Source organism: Pyxicephalus adspersus, chromosome 3 (genome assembly GCF_032062135.1).
Source record: "Pyxicephalus adspersus chromosome 3, UCB_Pads_2.0, whole genome shotgun sequence".
Lineage (NCBI taxonomy): Eukaryota > Metazoa > Chordata > Amphibia > Anura > Pyxicephalidae > Pyxicephalus > Pyxicephalus adspersus.
In genome coordinates this window covers 24,236,079-24,251,664 of record NC_092860.1, presented here as the reverse complement: position 1 = coordinate 24,251,664, position 15,586 = coordinate 24,236,079, and the positions used below count along the sequence as shown (strand labels likewise).

At 35.9% G+C, this 15,586-nt stretch overlaps 1 long non-coding RNA gene and 1 other non-coding gene across 2 annotated transcripts; one reads left to right on the top strand and one right to left on the bottom strand.

Moving 5' to 3' along the window:
- Positions 1 to 2,609: 2,609 nt before the first annotated feature.
- On the bottom strand, positions 2,610 to 15,107 carry LOC140327675 (uncharacterized). Its single transcript, XR_011920071.1, has 5 exons — positions 14,998 to 15,107; positions 11,917 to 12,046; positions 4,257 to 4,397; positions 3,879 to 3,959; positions 2,610 to 2,737 (listed from the first exon to the last, which is right to left on the bottom strand). It is a non-coding gene; the product is annotated as an uncharacterized lncRNA (long non-coding RNA).
- TRNAC-GCA (transfer RNA cysteine (anticodon GCA)) lies at positions 9,107 to 9,178 on the top strand. The gene has a single exon. It is a non-coding gene; the product is annotated as a tRNA-Cys (tRNA).
- Positions 15,108 to 15,586: the final 479 nt, after the last annotated feature.

Genomic DNA, 15,586 nt, shown 5'->3' with positions numbered 1-15,586 from the left:
TAATGCACCCAACCTGAGGCCATACTGTTTATTGCCGTCAGTCACAATTTATTACCTATCTGTAAATCATGTCAACCTACAATCCAATTATTTGTTTTTAGAATTAATCTGCCTTCCTGGATACTGTGCAAACCTCCCTTGACTTGAACAGATTGACCGAGCTCCAGAATTACCAAGTGACTTTTATGCTGTAAAATTCCCCCCATATGTTTATATTTTAAAATGCAATAAATGTGTATTTTGTGATTTGGGTTGTTGTTTCTTAATAGTTCAGGGATCACAATAACAAAATGTGCAAAACGGTCTATTCATACACACAGACCCATGATTAAAGTATACTCCTACTTTTATTTATTTCTCTAAAATTCAGACATTTTATGTTTGGCCACCCCTTCACCATATCATGCTGGTCATGCTGCTGTAGCCACTCAAGGGTAAAGGTACATAGATAAAAAAAGTAGTTATAAATATCTGGTTTATGTAATATTGCCAGAATTAAGAGGAAATTTGACTTTACAAGGTGAAGAATATTACTTTCAGGTGTAAGCACCATGCTTTGTGGATGATCAAATTTCTGGGTTTATCTTTACTAGTTCAGGTTAGATGATGTCTATGCCCATAGTCATCTTTATCAAGCAGCAATTACATTTGTCAGGTGAAATTGTAACTGAAACTAGACTTAAGTCTGATGTTACTAGCTCTGCACCCAGATTTTATATAGGTATGAAAACAGTATTTATTCCTAATATTTATTAAATGCTTATTGAGGGATCTCATTTATTGAGCTTATTTTATACATTTTACTTGTAAGTCGTATTTGATTGGTCTTGTTCACGAATGGTAAATACATTTCTCAGCATGCAGATGCAGCTCATCCTTCTTTAGTTTACAGTACCATCTATATGCTGATGACACTCAAATCTATCTGTCCACCCCTGACCTGTCTCCCTCAGTCCTGGATAAGGTCTCATGCTGCCTGTCAGCCATCTCATCATGGATGTCTGACCGATTTTTGAAACTCAACCTGGATAAAACAGAACCCATCATCATCCCCCCCCTCAAATTCCAAATCTCCCCCTGACATATATCTAACTGTTAACAACACTGTTATTCGGCCCTCCCCTCAGGCACGTTGTCTTGGCGTCACCCTTGATTCTGCCCTCCATTTACCCCCCATATTCAGAACATTTCCAGGTTATTTCACTTTCACCTGCGCAACATCTCCAAAATCCGCCCCAAAATCCGCCCCTGTCCCCTGAGACCACCAAACTGCTTGTACATGCTCTTATCATCTCCCGTCTGGACTTCTGTAACCTCCACTTCTCTGGTATACCACTAACCCGACTCTCTCCTCTACAATCTATTATGAATGCTGCAGCCAGACTCATCCATCCTTCCCACCGCTCCTCTTCTGCTGCCTTTCTTTGTAGTTCTCTTCATTGGCTTCCATTTCACCTTGGAATCAAATAAGCTCCTGTGCTTTGCCTTCAAATCCATCCACAGTTCTTGTCCCCCTTACATTTCTGACCTGGTAGAAAAATACTCCCCCTGCCGCTCTCTCCTCTCCTCTAATGACCTACTACTGACTTTCTCACTCATAACCTCCTCACACGCACAGCTTCAAGACTTCCTTGTTCTATTCGGCTTGCTCCTACTTTCTGCTCATTTGAAAGAGCGCTCAAAACCCATTTTTTCAAACTTGCCCACCCATATTCTTCTGGTTTTGAAACTGACACTACTACCCATCAGTACATATCTCCCCTCCTATTGCATGCTGCCCCCACCTCCTAGATTGTAAGCTCTTCAGGGCAGGGTCCTCTCCTCCTGTGTCACTGTCTGTATCTGTCTGTCATTTGCAATCCCTATTTAATGTAAAGCGCTGCCTAATATGTTGGCGCTATATAAATCCTGTTTATTATTATTATTATTATTATTATTAATAATAATAATAATAATAATAATATTAGTAATAATATTTAATTCTTTAAACCCTGGACAATTTTGTTATATTGGAATATGTACATTGTTACATTAATTTATGTAATAAGCACTTATGCAAAGTGTTATCTGTTTCAGTACATTGTTTATTGGTATTGTTTAGATAATTTTTTGAAAAATTAAAATTGAGAACGTCAAAATAAGAAAAAAAATTCTCAGCTCATCCAAGTTGATTTTCTAGTTCCAGTGGGTTTTAGGAACATACCTTAGCATTTAGCATTTGGACATTTTTTAATTGTCCAAAAACAGGATGGGAGGTGTGAAAGTTTTTTGGAAAAGATCCTGTTTTAATATGCTATGGTGGAAAGAAGGTTTGCAACAGGGTTAATAATTCAGTTTACATGGGCAGAGGTACTAGTTGACAATTCACTGGACTAGAAATAATAAAATAGCATTATATGTTGGTAAAGAGAGTGTCATGGCTGTACTTATTTTATAATAATGAAGTGTCCAAAAATGCCTAAATGGGATTTTACCTATTGGTTCCATGCATAATGAAATACATTTGGTGTGAGATGTGCTTTAAATGTGTAAATCTGACAAATACAAATGTATTGTACATAGGACCCTAAAAAAATAGAAAATAAAAAAACAGCGCTTTGCTTGAAATATGAGTTTACATGTAAAACTTTATTGACTTATTATACAGGACACAATTTCATTTAAATATACTTTAATAAATAAATTAGGTTAAACCGCAGCAGGACATGATGTCTTCCAGTGATTAGAAGAAAAGTTTCTGGAAAAGAAAGTCAAAATGTTTGTCTCGTTTAGTACATAGTAATGAAAATAAAAACAAAAAAGTAATTAAAAAGTAGGCACAACTACAATGTAATGAATCAGTTTATATGCAGATTCCTCAAGCCACTGATATTTCTAACATTTTCGATACAGCTGACATAAATATCTTCATGTCTGACAGCCTTGTGCAGAAGCAGTTCTTTCTCCCTTAGCAACATTTTAAGACTAAAATGTATTTATTTTCCATCTGACTTCTTTCATTATACTTCTGTTGAATTACAAAATTATACATAGGTATAGGATGGACAGACTTCTCTGTGGCATATTTACTTTTGCACTGTGAAAGAGACTAGTAAGTTAGGTATTTGTTAAGTCATGCTAAAGTTTAAATGGAAAAAGTGAAAATATCAAAAGTAAAAAAAAAGAAAAATGCCTCCACTTCCTCTGAGCTAAAACGCTGCAAAAAGTTAAAATATGAACAGGGTAGTTAATAAATATAATTATGTTTGACTTCCATACTACAGGGAGTTATGTCACCATTATGATAATGAGATCCCAAGGAATTCTGAGTAATCTCAGGAGTACATGCTGCAGCACAATGCAGGGTCATCTTCTTGCACAAGAAGGATTGAGACCTACCCTTAAGCACTGGTATATCTTAAATTTATATATACAGTATTATTTATATAAAACACTTGGGGATCATGCCAGTGACTGCAGCAGTAGACTCAATGCACATTGTGCTTCAGTGATCATGTGTTCCAAATGGTACCCTGCTTGGTACTAATTGGATTATACAACATATGACAACGCAGATTAGGGTGTCAACGAGCTCCACGGGTGGGAGTGGCAACACGGATTATGGTGACAACTGGCTCTGCAGAGGATGATGATACTATCCAGGGATCTGATTTCTGATATATATATTAGAATTGCATGATCTTGATGTGTAAGTCAAATATAAAGAAATATAAAAACAATTTACTTGCATACGATTGAATGATTAATATGAACACAGGCTTTCCTGATTTGCGTAGCCCCATAAACATTCACTTTACAATGTGGACATTATTCTCTTTTAATAAATCAATCTAATGTGGCACAGACAATGACAGTCATAGATGAAAAAACATAAGCACCTCTAGGACTGTGTCATCTTGAAAAGATGGTAATTGCAGTCTCGTGTCCCAGTCAGTTTAGATACTGGTTCTACCTTCCCACTGTAAAAAAATGCCTTATAATTACAACAGAATTCTATTAGGTGCATTATATTGTAATAATTTTGGAATGGTAATATGATGGAATACTTTCCTGAATGTAGAAAATAAGTTCTTATCATGATATGATCGTTTACTGTCAAACTAATGAAAATGTGCACATATGTTGAATAGGCTAAATATGGAAATATGCATTGGTGCATTGGGGGTAAGTGCAGAATAATACCCCCTTTTATCCTATTGTTCTGTTTTCTGCATTACAAGCTATCACTGACCCAGTCATTGCTGATAAATGCTTACTTTTGTCTCCAGAAGTCTGTCTTCATCCAGGAAGGAATCTTGATTGATCTGAGGTTTTGAAGACAGAATAATAAAGGAGGGGGCTGTTCGGTCAACATGGATACCTCTTCTGCTAAAGTATGCTTGCAGGGCACTCAAAAACTGCAAAGGAAAGATATGTTATTATTGTTATCTTTGCAGCAATCTTTTATGCATGCATTCTGTATTTTTCTGTGTGTTTTCATTGTTGTATGCCAGACATAGCCCACTTAAAAGGCCTGCAGTAATATAAATGGGCCCTGAAAAATACAGTAACACAAGTCAGTTTCTTTTGGATACAACCTATGTGTAAAACTGAGAACTGTATCTTTACCTAAATAAGCCTTCTTGTAAAGAATTTACATAAACATACACATATTATTGTCCCCAAAAGTTCTAGGTAAGGTTTAGGAAGACCTATGGACACAAGTCCCAGGTGCTCGTATGTCCTGAGAATGTAGACATAGGTAGACAAATTCCCTACAGGTTTATAGGGCTGTGATATGTAAACAAAAACAGAAAAGCACACATGTGGCAAGCAGATGTAAACAAACAATGAGACCACCTGTTCTGGAATTTGTGGAGAGGAAGAGGGGACAAGGATTGGTCAGGGCAAAAAGTGGAAGAAATAAGAGGCAGGGTATATAAAATGCATTTATCCTGCATTGCTTATATAGATTTAGTGGCTGGCATTTTTACAGTTTTATTTCCAATCTTATAAAAGTCTGCCTGGGTTCTTTAAATTGTCTGCTTAATCCTAGTTAGTAAAAGTTCCAAAGTCCAAATGGGGCAATAATCATCGATTTATTTGCAAAGAAAAAGACATATATCATTCACTTTTAGGAATAAATGCTAGGATATTTTCTTTTTGAAAGGAAGGGATTGATGCACCAAGATATTGTGATCTGATCATACATTAGGAAGGTGAATAAAGTAAAGGTATTGGTGTTTGGTTTATTCTAGAAAAAGAATGAGCCTAGGCAAGAAGTATATGATGGCCTGCAGGAACTAATAATCTGCTTTCTCTTCAGGTATCTCTAAAGCTAAACTAAACATATTGCAATCTAATTTCACAATTCCCCTTATATCTGCTAGCAACTATGTAGTTGGGGCGCCTTCTTGAATAGTTACATATTGAAGGGATTGTTTAGGTCAGCTGTCCTGAACCTGTGGTCTGCGGACCACTGGTGGTCCTTGAGAAGACTTTGGTGTCCATGGCTCCGGCCGGTGCACCCCCAAGCGGGGTCAGAAAAAGGACCCCACTTGGGGGGGCTCATCGGCCAGAGCCACGTACCATGTCCCCCTTATGCATCACAGGCTCAGGCAGTGGGCGAGTTGTGTCCCAGGCTCAGACCTGCGATAGGAATGTGGGCGCATTCTCGCATCATAATGCCACTTTGGGGAAGTGTCTTCCCCTTTAATTGACACACGGCTCCCCGCGCATGCTTGGTCTTGAGTCCGTAAATTTAGTGGTCCGTGATGTCCAAAAGGTTGGGGACCACTGGTTTAGGTGGTGCTTCTACTACCAAGCTTTGGCATATCTAAAGGAAGTTGTATGTGGATTATACAATCAAATTTTAACTTTTTTGCTTATCTATGGTTTTTAGAAGGGTTTTTATCTTAGTGCAGTGTTTCTCACCCAGGGTTCCTCCAGAGATTGCCAGGGGTTCCTTGATCATCAGGCAGTTCGTATTTCTCAGGTCAGTTTATTAGGTAAAAATTATATTTTTAGTTATCTGTAAGGATGCCATTCTTCCAAATTTCCAGCAATGTAAGAGGTATTCTTTCTACTGACCATCACACTAACGTACTGTGAGTTGTGGATATAGTAATTATAGCAAGCGTTCTTTAAAGACCTGAAAGTTATTTTGAGGGTTTACCCATATTAAAAATTTTGAGAAACACTTTCTTAGAGGGTGTCTTCAGATCTTGTTCCCTTTTAAAGGGTAAAAGACAATGAAGATGTTGAAGATGTATTCTCAGATTATGTGGAAGCATACATTTTGTTTTTTACATATGTATTATGAAGAGAAGAAAAGGAGAAGTACCTAGGGACTCCTAGGGTACCAAGGTACTCCTTGGGAACTATCTTTCATACCAATATTTTGAATTGGAAATGGTAAGTAATGAATATTTATTTATATATTTTATTGCTTAAACACTTTTTTATTAATAATATATGTGAATATATGTGTACCCCCATACAAAAAGCTACCTAATATTCAAGCAATCTTATCAACTAAACTGCTTTTAAATGGTACCACCTCCCCTGAAGAAGCCTTTCTGGTAAAACACGTCAGTATAAATAATAATAAGTCAGACCTCGTTATCTAATGAATTTCCAATAACGAGTATTACCATGACTGTTATGATTATTCCTCAGTAAATACTTTGAGGCTAATAGGATCATGTCTGTTAGATCAGTTCTTTGCACACTTCCCTAATAAAACTCATTAAAACTACTATTGTGGCCTAAAGCCCTATTCTCCTCTTCTTGGTTGGCCAACATCAATGTAATAGGTTAGACATTACACATATATTTTCACAATATGTTATCATTTCAAAATAAAATGAAAGAATGGTTGGTAGGTTTTACTTGGGTAATTTATAAGCCTTTCTAAATCTTCACCCTACAGATCATCTAGGTAAAATGTTTCTATTATTTGCATATGTTTATATATGCAAAGTTGCTCTTGAGTTCCACATATGAGGCCTTTGCAGTCTTATTTTAGATTTCAAACACAGAGTAGGTAGACGTTTCATTGATTATCTTTCATGGTACAATAAAACTGAAACAATCAATAGTCAATTCTGGCTGCCTTGATAAAAGAAGGTGAAGATTCATGAATCATATGCTGTTATTAGCCACATGTGCATCTATACTTCAGTGTGACTCAACCAAACCTAAAAGCATCTTATGTGTCATTGACCACTCAAAGTGGCTTGTGGTTTGGCCAAAAGTATCTCTAATGGATGCTGATAAGAGAGCTGGAGGTGGTCTGCTTCTACAATCTGAATGATAGCTTCAAAGATGATTCTTTTGTAACCATTATGTAATGAAGAGCATAACGCCATTGATGTTTTCCTAAGTGTGTCATTGACTTCTTATTAAAACAGCAAATTGGAAAAGCTGTAAAAATCTACCTGAAATGAGACAAAGGATCGACTTCTAAGTGTATTCAGTTTGCTAATAAAAGATCTTCAAAGGCTGTAACCATTAGCACTGTGAACCCCAGATGTTGGATAAATAGAAATACACATTTGGACCACTAAAAGAGCTTTCTAAGGGTAGTCATTTATAAAAAAAGAGCAAATTATTATTTGCTCTATCAACAATTTCTGAAACATACCGCAAATTGTGGTAATTTCTATGGCTAACATAATTTGTTAAAATTCTATTTAAAGATTTAAACTAACTTACACAGAGAAGAACTAGAGCTGATATAGACATTATGTCACAGTTGGGAAATCATATCAAACGTTGCGAATAGCATGTGACCAATATTTGCTGGATAAAATTACTAAAATGCTGTTTCCATACATTGAATACTTTTCATAATCTTTCTCACACTAAACTATATAGAAACCTTTTCTGAAAACAGCTAGAGAGGCAGATCTTTATTTAAGAAAGATAGACTTGTGTGTGTGTTCTGCAATGCATGGATGTGTATTGTGAGAACAAACATGTATTCCCTGCAGCAACATGTAATCTAAAGCCATAGGAACAGTCTTGATGTTGTTTTGGGGCTACATTGGGCAACACTACCCAAGCACCACAATGCTACCGGTGTGAATGAGCACTAAAGCATTAACATTGTACTGCTAACCATGAAACATAGTTTTTTATGTATAAAACATACATAGGTTTTTTCATACACAAATGTAGAACAGTCAAAAACTACAATGAGAGAGTTAGTAGACACAATAAATGAGTTAGTAGACACAATAAATAACAGTTGGGTGATTTTGTAAGGCAGCTGACCTAGGAACAATACTTTACACTGCTTTCAGTTCTTGCAGACAATCCCTTTATATTAATATTATTACTATTCCAAAATACTTTGTTTATTTGTATCAGTCATATATGCTTTAGTATAGGTTAAATGATCTTTGCTTTGGGCAGCTAGAGAGTTTGATATTTAGCATGCAGTCTAGATGGCATTCTTAATGCATCCCCTAAAAAAGCCTATAGGCGAAATGCGTTGGGCTGCATTCAATATCAAAATAAATGTATTGATTATAATACATTGGATTTATATGTATAAAATCAGTACATTGTTTTCATGAACATTTATTTTACAGTATAATATAATAGTATGTGTAAAATATTTTTTTAATTTTCTTAATTTTTTAAAATTCAAAAAATATATATTTAATGTATTATTTTTACATGATTTTGTGTTTCAAACTTTATTATACTCATTCTATTATATTATACTGTAAAATAAAATTTAATGAAAAACAATGTATTGCTTTTAGACAAATAAATCCGGACAGAAAAGAACTGCTAGGGAGGTTAAAGGGGATTCCTGATTGTTTTTGTATCTTCAAGTATCTACAATGAAAGATATAAAAATGCCAGAAATGATAAAAAGCTCCCTTTTGAATCCCTTCTGAAAAATCTTTACCCCAATCTTTTAACATTTTCCAAATGCTAAAACAGTAACTCTTCTTGATGTGCATTTGTAATGCTCACTGGCAAGAATTTTTCCCATGGGAAATTACCATAGAGTAAGCATGTAAAACAAACACAGCCTAACAAATTTATGATTTACAAGATTGTGACAATACTGATAACCACACCTATGTCTATAAAATAATAATGCACATGTGGGGGTATAGCTCAGTGGTAGAGCATTTGACTGCAGATCAAGAGGTCCCTGGTTCAAGTCCGGGTGCCCCCTCATATTTTAAATAATATAGATAAATTCTAAACCACTAACCTTTGAATTGGAAGAAGTAACAATAACATCCCTTTCTAACAAAATGAATGATCTAATATAAATGGAATTCATACAATAATATATAATACCAGACTGATAATGTGTGTAATACATAGTGATGTAGCATTAGCAAGCAATCTGTATGTTAAATCCATTTTTTTATTCTTTTCAACCTTTAGCTGTTTTCTGGGATCTTCTGCTTTGATTCACATTATCTGTTTAACCAGTGATTAAAAGCAGATCGAGGCATACCAAAGCCTAAATTGTGCCTTTTTCTACAATAGAAGATGCTGTTATATTCTCCAGGCCCCCTCCCCTTCCCCAAATCACCTACCAGAGAAAATGTACCTGAAAATAAAAGAATTAGAATTTACATTAAACCCATCTTTCACCCATAGTGAGTATGATGAAGAAAATTCTTCTGGAATATGGAGCACCTGGCAAGAAGAAAACCCTGAAACGTTTTGGAGTCTGTATAGGAAAAACACAGAACAGCAGGAGTTTTGGGCAAACATTCAAATGTATTCAGTGATATTGTCTCATAGAATACAGAGGTACAGCAACACATATTATGGATTTCTCAATAGATCCAATAATCGGCCAACCAAGTTGGCACTAAACAAATAGTGAACCTACTATGTACACACCCTATATTAGCGTGTAAATACCGCAAGTCACGTATTGAACATAGTTTACTACATGCAGCTTGAAAACTCAACGCATTTCACCCAATAAGGGCTTCTTCAGGGATTACTGAATGGTAGTGAGTTTTAACACAAATACTGGATGCGATCTAAACATTTATGACACAGAAGTTAGCAGTTACATAGCCAAATTAATAAACATAACACTATAATACATAATATTAGGCAAACATTGTAATTACAATTTTTGGATCTATTGAGAAATTCATATTATGTGTTGATGTACCTCTGTATTCTATGAGACAATATCACTGAATTCATTTGAATGTTTGCCAAAAACCCCCGCTGTTCTGTGTTTTCCTTTATATGCTTACCTGGGGTTGGCAATATCCCCTTTGAGGGAATCCTGTTTGTTAGTTACTCGTCTATATATTGTTAATGTTTGGAGTCTTCTTGCAAAAAATCATTGTGCCCCCAATAAAACTGACCTCCCCAACACCACAAAGCAGAGACTCAGGAGGGGAGCAACAATTACCAGCACTTATGCAACTTTAGGGTCCTGGTACTCCTTAAAACCCCTCCAAACTGCTACATGCTTACACATTAACTATAAAAAAGGGGGGGATTGGATAAACCTAAATCTATCTAGAAAGAGGGCTCTCTTGGTACTTCATATTAGTGTTACTTTGAAATGTATAACACTAATATGGTGTACCAAAAAAAAACTTTTTCTAGATAGAACCAATTGAAATTTATCTTATTTTCCCCATTTTTTGCATAGCTACATGGGGTTTTATAATCAATATGAGGTGACTTTTTCCCCCCGTTTCCCTTTCCATTTTTACACATCAACTAATACACACCTACTTGAGTTGTCTCTGAAAACCTTACCCCCAGACACCTTACCTCTCCCACTGTTCTTCCTTCCGCCGTGTCGCCTTCCAAGTCCTTTCTTTTAGCTCCGGAGCATGGAGCAGACAAGGCTAAGAGCCAGAGAAAGCTGTGAATAGTGGTCCAGGAAAAGGACCCAGAAAAAAGGGCTGAGGGTAACAAAGCAGGAGGAAGAACACAATGGGCCTGATTTATTAAAATTCTCCAAGACACACATCAGTGAACCTGGGTGATATAGCAAACATTAAATGGATCTGGCCCAGGATCGTAAACATTTGCTAACAAATAGCAAATTACTTTTAAGAAATCCATTCCAGGTTTACTGGAACACCCCAAATCACTGCAGAAAGTGTATCCTCTACAGGAGAACTTTAAAAAATCAGGCCCAATGGGAGATAAGATATCTGAGGTTAACTGTTCAAGAAAGATCTCAAGTAGATGTGTGTTACTTTATGTGTAGACATCTACTAGATTGTAAGCTCTTCGGGGCAGGGTCCTCTCCTCCTGTATCACTGTCTGTATTAGTCTGTCATTTGCAACCCCTATTTAATGTACAGCGCTGGGTAATATCTTGGCGCTATATAAATCCTGTTTAATAATAATAATGTGGGGGTACTGGGGTCCCCAGGTTGCAGAAGCATTGGCAATTGTTGCTCCTTTCCTAAATCTCTGCTTGGATGGGGTTGAGGGGCTCAGTTTCACTAGGAAGCACATTGATTTTAAGTCATGTTCTTCTCCTCACCAAAGCCCATGCCAGGTATCATCAAGCTTTGTTTTGTCAGAGGAGATGATTCCACCAGATGATATGATGAATATATACGGTGCTACTATGTGCTTATGAAGTCAGAGGTCACAACCTTGCTCCTCTGTTGAAAGTAATTTACTATCTTTAGGCTCACTCATTTTGACATGTCAGTGCACTTGTGTTACTGCAATTAATTGTGAGTGCCATTTCTTGTGATTGTACAATGCCTTCCACCAGCATCCATATAATTTATAGAAATCAATACTTCTCTGCTGCAAGTTGGCCAGCTGGGTCAGGTTCTTTATCTATCTATCTATCTATCTATCTATCTATCTATCTATCTATCTATCTGTCTGTCTGTCTATCTATCTTTTTTATTAAAAAAAAGTATAATCATGGTAATATAAATGATCACCCACCAGATCTCTGTTTTCTGTCAAGTCCAGGGCATTTAACCTGTTACGATGCAATGATCTACTCTGGACACAAAGAATCAGGAAGAACACTCCCAGGACAGAGGGATTCATGTTGTCTTCTCTTCACTCCTGTCTGTAAGAACAACAGAAACACCAATACATTATAATACCTAAACAAAGAGGCATAATAAAGCAATAAGTAAAGTATAAGTATTAAAACAGTAACCTTCAGTGTGGAGGATCCTCGCCTTTAGCAGCCTAATTGTAAACTCATACTGATAGTGTTTATAAGACTTAAAGTATCTTCCACTTAGATACAATGATGATCCGTCAGTCTCATTGTATCTGTATGGTCACAGTCCTAGATATTACTAGCAAGGGGAGAGATGATGGAGGTGGATCTTTTGTGAAAATTTTGCTTCTACAGACTATCATTATATTAAAAATCATGGGGTGTGTTAGGTAAAAGCAGGCTGTTCAGGTACATGGTAGGTCTCACAAGAACACATAGAAGTGGTATGGAAGAGACAGCAAATTTAGTGCCACATCCAAAGTTAGAGTCCAATTTTTTTTTTTTTAAACTGAATTTTCATTGAACATTTTCACATACAAAGACAGGCTTATACAGCAAAACATCTCGTAAACACACCATACAGGGTGATAGGTACATCCGATAATGGTACATAAAACTCTGGCGTAAGTAACAGTAAGAAACAGTGGCCGTACTGTACCGGCCTATCAAACCATAGACTATAAAAATACGGAAACAACAGATCAATAAACAACAGAAAACAAGAAATGAGTCAGAAAGAAAAAACGAAGCTAAGCCGGGAAAGTTAGAGTCGAAATTTAAAGTTGTATTTGTCAAAATGATTCAGTTAGTTCTATATATTTTTTTACAATTATTGTGGGGTCAAAGATTTCCCCTTCATCTGGTATTTTATTATAATTATTATTATGGAAGTAGAAGCTGACAGCAGCTGTGGTAGGATGGTGGCACTATTTAAAATCCAACTAGTATTGGTCCTAAGCTGACACTACAGTTGAAAACTCAGTTTGCATGCAGACTTTCTGAAACCAATATTATGTTATTAGAATAGGGATTCAACATATTCCACACCTCTTGGTCTTGGACAATGCACAGTTGATGTGCCACATTACATGGTGAATGGTTTAAGGTGTTTGTGCTGTGTGGGTGCAAATTCTGAGTATTTCCTACAATGGTAGAACTGATGAAGCAGATTGGAACTTTGAAAAAATGTCTTTAACATTGCAAGAACAAGTCCAATTTAATGATACTTATTACTACTACATATACAATAACCTGGATAAATGATCACTTTTACAGACATGGAGGCTGCCAGTTGCTGACTTAACCTTTTTTAAATGCTTTTTTAACAACTGACACTCTTTAGCACTTTGAACATGATGACCTGGAACAAGTATGAAGTATGGACTTCTGACTTTTCTAATCAGTATGCTTGATTTAGTTTTAAGGAAAGAGGAAGGGAGTAAAGCCACAAGGCTGGCATACCTACCAGGAAACCAGCAACATATCTGTCTGATTTGCTGACTTTAGCACTATTAATACATATAAATGAGATTTAGCTTTTAAGAGCAATAAAGAAGCTTTTAGGTTGACTTCTCAAACTCTCCATTATCATTTAATCTGGAAGACAGAGGACATACTGTGAGTGTGACATGGGCCTATGACATCAATATGTCCCTACTAATATAGTTTTTCAGTATATTCCAACAGAGATTACCCCGAATGTCATCACGTCATTGAACTTTCATTGTGTAGCACAAATTAGATTCATATTTTGGGGACATGTTTATTACTGGCGATTAGAAAAGAACTTTTAGTTGGTGTACTTAGAAATGCTTTTCCTATATTACAATACATGTGTGCGTATTAAGGTATGATCTTTATTTCTTATGTTAGTATACTCCTTATCCTACGTTTCCTCCTCTTTGTAGCCCCGTTTCAATATTTATTTATTATTAATATTATTATTAATATTATTAAACAGTATTTATATAGCACCAACATATTACGCAGCGCTGTACACTAAATAGGGGTTGCAAATGATGGACAGATACAGACAGTGACACAGGAGGAGAGGACCCTGCCTCCAAGAGCTTACAATCTAGGAGATATATATATATATTTACTTTTCAGTTGAACGTTGAAATATCATTTTTCACTTAGTGAATATGTATTTCTTGCACTTGCCCCTCCATTTCAAGCATTGATGAGATTGCCCTATGCTGGTATAGATTATCCATTATCCCAATCATGCCAGGATTTTTAGATCTTAGGAAAAGTATCCGACCGAGTCTGGGAAATGATTGTACTGGGAATCATGGTCAGACTCCGATGCTTATTAAACTTTACAGTCATATGTAGATGCACTGCACAAATGCTATACCAGGACAGTGGAGGAATACAGTTATGAAATGTCTAAATATTAGTTATGTGACTGCAGTTGGGCTGTAATAGACATATTTACAATGATAGGAGAATGATAATGATTCTATATATATATATAAATCAGTGTTCTCCTCAGCCCCTTTTAGCTGGGCACACCACCCAGCACTTTTCAGTAACCACCCGGCTGTTTTAGGGGTAACTAAAGAGTTTGGCTGCCACCCGCTTACAATTTCTTCTCACCCAGCTTAATAACATTTTTGGGTTAAACACTATATATATATATATATATATATATATATATATATATAATGAAAAAAACCTCAAAACATTAACAGACATGCAAACAAATACAGTAAAAAGTTGCAAAGCATTACATGCTGCAAACAAACAGGATATTTAAAAAACTTGTATCTGTTGTATGTTAATCCTTTTGTTGTCCACTTGTATGGCATTACCTCCCCATTACTACTGCAATAAACAGAATTGCAGATTTCAAAATGCATATTCAAGAATATAAAATTGGTACATATTAGCTGAAGGTATATTTGTGGTAACTTTAAAATCTTTAGAATGTTTAAGTAATGTTTCAACCCTATCTTCACCTAAATAAGTGTATTTATCACTATAGTAAGTAAAGGAAGGTCACCCACCTGTAGATGTCCTTTGTTCCAGAGGGGAGTTGTGTGATCTCATAAGAGTTTCTGTCCACGCTTTATATTTTCTGCAATGTGTAAGTCAGAGGAAGGTGGAGGGAGAGAAGAGGAGGAGGTCCACCTGCTATTCTGCCTCTTGTCTGCCTTGTCTCATCCCTTCAATCTCTCCTATATATTCTGTTAATGAGACAGATGCTGTTGAGTGAATAAATAAATGAATTCACCTGTTTAGGTGACAGTGTAAGGTTTTGGCGTATTTTATTTTCATATTATTAATAAAAAAATTGCATGGTTTATTTTTTATGAACACGATTTTGTATCTTTGCCTCCCCTTCCTTTATTTTATATATTTAGGTAACATAAAGGTAGGGGAAGCTTGGCCAGCTGTAAAGTAGAGATGAGATAGTCACACAAATATAAAGTACTGTGTATTACTTTTGTATATTATTTATTTTTTATGAACAGAAAAATTGAAATGTAAAATATACATTTTACAAAAACGATACATTTTTTGACTGGATAACCCAGGTTCTCCCATGATAGTGTATCTTTATCCGTCTTGGAGAGTTTTAATAAATCAAGCCCA